The sequence below is a fragment of the Apium graveolens genome, chromosome 3 (genome assembly GCF_009905375.1).
Source record: "Apium graveolens cultivar Ventura chromosome 3, ASM990537v1, whole genome shotgun sequence".
Lineage (NCBI taxonomy): Eukaryota > Viridiplantae > Streptophyta > Magnoliopsida > Apiales > Apiaceae > Apium > Apium graveolens.
In genome coordinates, this window is record NC_133649.1 from 269,795 (window position 1) to 279,020 (window position 9,226).

Genomic DNA, 9,226 nt, shown 5'->3' on the forward strand with positions numbered 1-9,226 from the left:
AATAGAGTTGGTAATAATATATTGATATCCATGACTATAGACTATAGTAAATCCAATCCATTGCTAAAAGATATATGTTGGACAAAAGTCGTTTCAGCCGAATATTGACGACTAGAGTCTTGGTTGGATACAATGGCCCACTCCCCCGGCCCAAGCCCACTCATTGTCTACTTCAATATTTCTTCCAGATGATTATGGAGTTCAAACTTCTTTGCCCGAAAATATGGGTTAATTTCTAATAATCTACTTCTTTATTGAAAAATTTCTAATAATGAACTTAAATATTTAAATTAATTATATCAACTATAAAATATATATGGAGCACCCACGTGTAATTTACATCTCATTTCTTATTATAATAAGAGTTAAAAACTAACAGGACGGAACCAGATATAAAATTACTGGGGACGGACTAATATTCGGAGAAACCAAACTAAGTTATTTTATAACTTCTTTCAAAAATTTACACTAAAATTTCTGCGAACTTCGACAGTTGGCAGGTACGGACACTTCCTTGGCTGCCCTCTGGTTCCGCCTCTAAAAACTAGGTCAAGCTTTTTGCATTAACAAACTGCAGAAGATAATCATTGTTGATTTTATACTTTCATGTGGATACAATCTTCCGTAGAAAGATAAGCCCTATCCACCTGAAAAATAGATAAGATGTCAACTTCTGAGGCAGAGCCTTCATCTACAAGGCAGTAGATTCAAGTTTTTAAAAAATTGACATGATATCATTCCACATGAAGCTGCTCCATAAGCAATCTATCTTCAGAATTGTCACACAACAGATAGAACTCGAAGTAAAAAAGAAATGATAGTTAATGCGACTTTACATCAGTCAAAACAAGTTTTTGCATATTTGGCAAGTAAAAAAAAAGATGTTTAGTTTGGGCTAAGAGACACTTGCATATATATTATCTACCTTAAAGGTTTCTATATATCTCAAATTGTTATATGTTTTATGAGGAGATTTACTGCGCATATTTTCCTCCACTTATCTTAGTTCATAATTAAGTTTTTACATCCCTTATTTCGAAGAAGAGTGTCAATAAGCCGGAGATGATGACAGCTATGCTCATTTATTGTGCACTATTGTAGTACAAAACTAAGGGAACCCACACATAAGACTGTATACCTCAGATTCAAAAGTAACTGTATCTCCTTGTTCAGTGAAGCATTTTCGATCAAACAGGTTGTCTAGATAATCCAATGTTTTCAAACCTTCTATCCTCACTTCCCTGTAAACCACATGAATTTGGTCAGTCCAGGCAGAAAGAAAAGAGGAAGAGCTAAATACTGTAAATTTCACTACGGAAAAGCTTTCATAGTATCAAAAAACCTAATTAACCAACAAGATCGCAAAGTCTACATTCTTTCTCCTCTATTATTATGTGGCAAATGATCAAAATAACAGTGAAAAGGGGGAAGTGTCTAAATGGCACATCTGAAAAGGCTCCAAGTGTCACTTTCAACTATTATGCAGCTATGTTAAGAAATTCATATTAATATATGTGGATTGATAATAATCACCAACATTCATGTAACCAAGAAACTCTTTGCCTATAGTTTTTACTGTTCTGCCATTTCTCTACCTACAAATATGATCTTAACTGTGAAAACGTATTACACAGGTAAACTACAAAAAAAGTAATACATCAACTTCACCAAGTACAAAATGTTTCTATAACTAAAGGTTTGTATCATCTCAAAGTTATCAAACAAGTGGAAGCCTCCGTGGATCCAATAAGCATATAGCATATGGGAACTTGCAACATAACTTGCAACGTAATCACAATCTTCTGCAGTTATATAGATTTTTTTTTTTAAATGCCGGTTAAGGCCTTGTTTGTAAGGGAAAATGAAATACATCTGCATAAAAGTACTTTTAAAAAAACCTGGCGTAACTAGAATATACTTGTCATGTAAATAGTAGGAAAATTCATCAAAAGTCAACCTGTAGGGCCATTGCTTTAAATCTTCCTCTGAAGGACTGAGCAGCAAGTCAAATAAGTCTTTCCCGCTAATCCTTCTGTTTTAAGGGAGGAGGATGATTATCAATTCTCCATCCTTTGTTTCTTGCATGACCTTTTCTTAAAATGAAGCGGAGTAGCAAAACTAGAGAAAAAACATGCATCAAGTTCTCGGTACAATCATTTCAAATAACAAAACTGCAACGTGCATATAACGATAATTGGTATATACCTTGGGAAAACAAACAGAGATTCCTCCTCGCTTGCATTATAAGGCCTGGGAAACTTCAGAAAACATTTAGGAATATATTTAAGATTACGCCCGGTATTGTATATTAAGCAGCATAACTTGATTTCTCAACACTCACTCAACAAACACATAACACACATTTTAAACTTACAACTATTGTCCGCCCTTTTGTTTCTAGTTTCTAAGCACATTTTTGGTCATTCTGTAATGCACCAAAACCCGGAATTTATATTCTTAAGAAAAATTCTATCATGGGTCACTTACAGAGAGATAATTCAAAGAGCAAGTTGTCGCTTAGAATCACTTAGATTGCAATTACCAGCAAGAAAGCCTGCACACAACCATTATACACTTCAATGCCAGAGGGCACAAGAGGCAGTAGTGCAAGAAAGTCTACTCATTATACACTTTAAATGTAGTACCACACAAACAGGGAGAAGTGGTGTTTTTAGAAACATTATTCTGGAAAAGTTTCAATCTAATTTGTCATCCAAAGTTAGATGGGTCAAATTAGTTTGCCAAAGCTCTTGAACGGAACATCAAATATTGGGTATTATTCTCTTAAAAGATTTTTATGTGTGTTCTGCCTTTCACTGAAAGGAAATAGTGATTCATGTATTTGTGTAATGAGAAATATAAATCTTTTGCGATGTTGGTGTATTGTGTCAGAAATCGGATTACAGCTTTTGAGTCGAATCCAAAAACATCACAAAATGTAAGCAGCAGTGGAGCTCTGAGGTTGTAAGCAGAAGACTAGAAGGTTAAATGAAGATCCTAATATAAAGTTAGCAAGACATTATATTTGAGACCTCATACATCGCTAAGGTAAATTTCATCAAACAGTCATTGACAAATAACTAAATAAGACTATATATCTACAAATCATACGGGCCAATAGGAATCTGAACAATTACTGAAGCGGAAAGTATTCAATTGGAATATGACCAATTGCCGAAGAGGAAAGAAAGGAATACTTAGCTCTCTATTATATATGCGAAAAGATAATAACTAGGGACTTTAGACAGAAATTAAAGGGACTAGAGCAATAATCTTTATCTTTTGCTTTCTGCACCCATGTATTATTCTGGGAATTACTAGATCCAGTAGGTGCAGCTGCTCTATAATAATTGGACTCGGGTACGCAGTCATACATATCCAAGTATCCATCATCTACCCACATCTGCAAACATATACAGAGTCACCTTCAAAGCACCAGTAGATCAGTGATTATTACCGGAGGGATGATTTTTACGGCAAACTTCGAATATTTTTTGGCGAGCTACATTATTTTCCTAGTAACGATAAAGAAGGATTCGGTTTTCAAGACCATGAATCTGGCACGGATTCCGCACCGACATAGGTACCGCCTATTGAATAGCCGAGTCGGAGCAACACAGCCAGCAATGTGTATGAACCCGTATTAAAGGATTAGAAGAGGCTCAATCGATCATTAATCCTCTTCTGAAATAATGCAGTCCAAACAATATACTCGCTCTCAACAAAATATTTGATCATTAATCCTCATCCCAAATAATGTTTTTCATATGCATATCATCACTATATACTAATCTGTAAGTTGTAATTATATTTAGGAATTTCAAGTTGCCTCACTTTCTGATGCGGATTAAAAGAAAAAAAAACGTTATGAACTTGATTCGTGAAAATTCCATTATCTGCAAATTACAGTGAATGTGTGTATTGCAATTTGTTATATGACGTGATTAGTACATGGTCAACATGTCTGCTGCTTAATCCTCTTTATTGCTTCTAGTTTATGTTTGCACTAGCCAAAAAGAAAACTAATATAAAGATGCAGATATTCGTTTTACAGAGACAAAGTCGTAGCCAGTGTCTTACTTACCAAAGCCTGTTTGCAGACTTGCATTCTCTTCTTGCAACACAGGCAGTCCGCTTCCAGATCACGAGTATAAGCCTAGCCATTTAGAATACATGAAACAAACTTTAGAAACAGACTTGGTGCGGCCCTTTTTAAAGACCATGGTTTAAATCTAACTTAATTACATAGTCATACCTATTTTTTGTAAAATATTTCCTCATAATAGAAATTAAAAACAAATTTATTTTTTCTGCAATCACTTAACAATGCATCTTCCATATTAATCCTTTACAATATAATCCTTTCACTGTAAATAAACTGTAAATTTTGCCCTAGGATAAAGTAAGTATTACAATAAATTTTCAAATTATAAGGGTTTGAGGCTGGAAATTTCGATAGTTTTTAACGGATCGGGATCCGTTTAAATAGAAAGAACAACCAAAAATGAATGTGGACGGATCATTCTAGATTTCTTCTTCATACAATTTACACACACACAATTACACAAAGCTAGATCAACTTGTTGTATTTAACAGAAATAATACTATTATAAAATCTCGCATTATTTTCGAAAAATACGAAGAATTACCTGGAAACGACACGTGAAAAGGAACGAAAATCATGGAGCACTTTCTTCACTGTTTCTGCAAGTAATTCAGAAATTCAAATAAAATGAAGAATTAGATAAAAAAAGATAAATTATATCATAAAAGATTGTACAAGAAGAGGACCTTAAGAATCTCTGCACTCCATGAAATGGTGAGCAGTGAGCCCAACAATTGCTTGCGGGAAACATATAAAAACATTTTCAAACTTGAGTTGAAACTTGAGTTGAATACTTGCGGGGAACAGGAGAATGCAGATAATTATCTGTTATCTGTTAAAGAGAGGCTGAGAAGGACTGAACAGAAGCAAACAGCAGATGTTCATTAGCATGGCCAAAAGCATTCAGAACCCCTTATTTAGCGAGAGTCTTATGCAGCAGCTCAGGCCGAAGAAGCACTGGAGACTGCTGGAACTTCAAAGAAACAAAAGCTGATTGCTCCACAGTGCACAAAGGTCCAGCGGAGGCATCCTATTATCCTATATATGCAAAAAGATATAAATAGGGTCTTCTTGAAAAGATGAAGAGACTAAAGTAATTATCTGCACCTTTTAGCTTTCTGCACCCATGTACTATTCTGGGCATTACCGCATCTAGTAGGTTGCAGGTGCAGCTGCTCTAAATAATTGGATGGACATTAAAGAAGAATCCACAGTAATAATATTTTGAGGCTTCATCTGAGCAAATCACGGTCAGATGCTATGGATTTAGATGGCCTGCAACAGCTTCCTCAAACAATTGCTGAAAACCAGGGCACTTGTTAAGAAAATTATAAGAATAAGTTTATAACAAGATCAATAATATTAATCTAAAGGAACTTATTACTAGACCTTCTCATGTAAAAGTAATGCACATGAATGATTACTGAACATGAAAATATGCAAGATATAAAATGATGGTCAACATGTCTGCTGCTTAATCCTCTTTGTTGCTTCTAGTTTATGTTTGCACTAGCCAAAAAGATAACTAATAATAAACATGCAGATTTGTTTTAAAGAAACAAAGTCGTAGCCAGTGTCTTACTTACCGAAGCATGTTGCAGACGTGCATTCTCTTCTGTTATCACGTGCAGTTCCGCTTCCAGATCACGAGTATAAGGCTAGCCAATTAGAATACATGAAACAAACTTTAGAAACAGACTTGGTGAGGCCCTCTCAAAGACCCACGGTTTTTAATCTACCGTATTTACATAGTCATGCCTATTTTTTGTGAATATTTCCTCATAAATAGAAATTAAAACAAATTTATTTATTCTGCAACCACTTAACAATGCATCTTCCATATTAATCCTTTACGATATAATCATTTCACTGTAAATAAACCGTAAATGTTGCCCTAGGATAAAGTTAAGTATTAACAATAAATTTTCAAATTATATGGGTTTGAGGCTGGAAATTTCGATAGTTTTAACGGATCGGGATCCATTTAAATAGAAAAAACAACCAAAAATGAACGTGTAACGTATCCATTCTAGATTTCTTCTTCATAAACTTTACACACACACACAATTACACAAATCTAGATCAACTTGTTGTATTTAACAAAAATAAAAATATAATAGAATTACCTGGAAACTACACGTGAACAGGAACGAAAATCATGGAGCACTTTCTTCATTGTTTCTGCAAGTAATTCAGAAATTCAAATAAAAATGAAGAATTAAATATAAAAAAAAAATTATACTCATAAAAGATTGTACAAGAAGAGGACCTTAAGAATCTCTGCACTCCATGAAATGGTGAGCAGTGAGCCCAACAATTGCTTGCAGGAAACATAAAAACATTTTCAAACTTGAGTTGAAACTGTACGGGGACGGGGACGAGATTCGTGGAGCACTTTCTTCATTGTTTCTACAAGTAATTCAGAAATTCGAATAAAAATGAAGAATTAAACTAAAAAAAAAAAATTATACTCATAAAGATTGTACAAGTGAATTGAGTCTTGAAATTGACACCTTATAATTAATAAAAAGGGGCGATTGAGAGATTGAATATGATGAGACAGCTTCGTGTACAAAAAGAAATCAATCGGCTGCAACTCGATTTCACCTCCAAACCATGATTACATGAAATTGATTACAATAAACGGGTGCTAATCCCTAACCCTAAGCCGTATTATATAGGCCGACGAGCAAAACATGGGCTTGTAAATTAGGTGGTCAACTAGCTCTTATTCAAAGCCCAAGTCCAAATTTTAGTATGTCCTGCTTAATTATTGTTTAATCAGTTTTATATGATTTTTAATTTGTAGTATAATTAAGATATATATATATATATTAATATAAATGATTTAAAAAGGATTTCAAAAGAAATGAAAAGATTAAAAAATAAAAAAAATGAAAAATTTAAAATTTAATATTAATAAAATTGAAAATTAAAATTACTTTTAACTGGGATGGGTCATGCCAAAGATCGGCTCGGGTCGAAGCCCGGGTTTTTAATTGGGTCGGACCAGACCGGGGTTTGCATAGGGCTTCACTGGAATTTGATCGAATCGATCCAGGCCGACTTTTGGGTCTAAACTTTTGTGCATCTCTAGTTATATATAGGAGAAAGAGTTTAGAGTATCTCCGAGCGCTACTCTATCATCCCTCCTCAGTTATGTTTTAATAGAATTAACACAAAAATCATCTCCAACACTCTCGTTATGTCTCCCTACAATTTAAGATCTTCAAAATCTTCATCTTTATTAAGCAGCATATAATGCTTTCTCAACTAATTTTATATTAGTATATAGTACTTCCGCTCTAAACCCTCCAATACCTGCAGTATAGCTTAATGTGTATATAATTATTTTTAAACCATAAAATTTAATTGAATAGGATTGTTGGAGTTGGATAGTGATAAGTGACTTCGAAGTACATATAATAGTAATTTATTTAAGAGTTTGTGAAACAACTCTTGAAGTTGCTCTTAGAGGGTCATTTCACTTGTTAGGGGAGTGGTAAGTGTTTGGAAGGTCGTATCAGGTTAACGATATATGGAACTAATATGCTATCAAGTATGTTTGGTTGATTGCTGGAATTGATAGTGTATTAATATCATATCAGGTCGGGATTTTCGAAAAATTTCAGAGTCCGTTTTGATTTTCAAGTCAGATTTTACCGGTTTTTGGGGCCGCATTAGATCGTATCGAGCTTTATTAGAGATTTTAAAGACTATATAGGTTAACAACTAAATTATTGCAAAAAATTCGTATTTTGCATGAAATATTTTATAAAAACACTATGTATTGAAATATTTAAACTGGGGTAAAAATGAACATATTTATAAATAATATGTTTTATAAATATTATCCAAATATATATAGTGTACTTATTATATCTTGCTTCATGAATCTTATAATAAAGTATATAAATAATATTATTAGTAATGAATGTGTAAATATATATGTCTTTACACTATTATTATATTCATAGATAATGTAAATACATAAATATATATAAAAAAATATTAGAAAAATCAATTTTAATCAGGTTGGGCCAATAACCGGGCTTTTAACCGTATCTGACCGGACTGGGTTTTGCCTAGGGCTTTATTAGAATTTGACTGAAATCGATCCGGGCCCACTTTTTGGCTCTAGCCTTTTTGTGCATGTCTAGTTATATGAGGAGAAAAGAGTTTATGAGGTCATTTCACTTGTTAGGGGAATGACAAGGGTTTGGAAGGTGATATTGGGTTAACGATATCACAAAAATAAAATGATTTAAAAAGGATTTCAAAAGAAATGAAAGATTAAAAAATTAAAAAATTAAAAAAATTAAAAAATTTAAAATTTAAATATTAACAAATTAAAAATTAAAATTACTTTTTATTAAAATACATTTTTATAATTAAAAAGAAAATATTACAAGAACATGACAATTTAAAAGATTGCATCTGAAACAAATTAACCATTATTATTATGGAACATTGTGATATGCTTAACCAGATCGGATTGTAGTTGACGATGTTTCTTCCTGTCACGAAGTTGGATAGTTTTTTCCGATATACATTTCATAAGAGGCTAAAGATTTTCGCCTAAGTTTGGAGGTGCATCATCGTAAGATGGTAAATGGCCAAAGGAGTGGCGTATGTGTCTCTCTCATCCTCAACGATCATATTATGTAGTATAGTACACGCTCTCACTCATTATTTTAGTGAGATCTTTTCTTTTTTTTATCGTAGGTAACCTGTTGCCGCTACCCTTCGGTGCGCACTGGTAAACCCTACGAGTTCACGTAATAGCCTGCAAACCACGTGAACCAAGGTAAACCGCATTTAAGCGACAGGCTCTGGCTCAGGAGGCATAATCATAAATTCTCCTCCGTGGGATTCGAACCTGTGACCAAGAGGTTAGTTTTCCTCTCTTTAACCAACTGAGCCAACCCTTGCGGGCCTATTTTAGTGAGATCTTCTTTATCTCAGAATCGTGATGGACCGCGTACATTGAAAATCGAGATTGTAACACGCCAAATGCCCTTTCTACGTCTTTTCGATGACCTTGCTATATGGAGAACAATTTTCTCTCACACTACGTGGGCGTGGATTTTTCACAAACGTAGCCCATTCAGGATAGATTCC

General features: G+C 33.8%; 1 long non-coding RNA gene across 1 annotated transcript; it reads right to left on the reverse strand.

Annotated features, from left to right (window-relative positions):
* Positions 1-407: 407 nt before the first annotated feature.
* On the reverse strand, positions 408-2,394 carry LOC141710483 (uncharacterized). The gene is made up of 4 exons (XR_012570944.1): positions 2,206-2,394; positions 1,958-2,118; positions 1,139-1,241; positions 408-647 (listed from the first exon to the last, which is right to left on the reverse strand). It is a non-coding gene; the product is annotated as an uncharacterized LOC141710483 (long non-coding RNA).
* Positions 2,395-9,226: the final 6,832 nt, after the last annotated feature.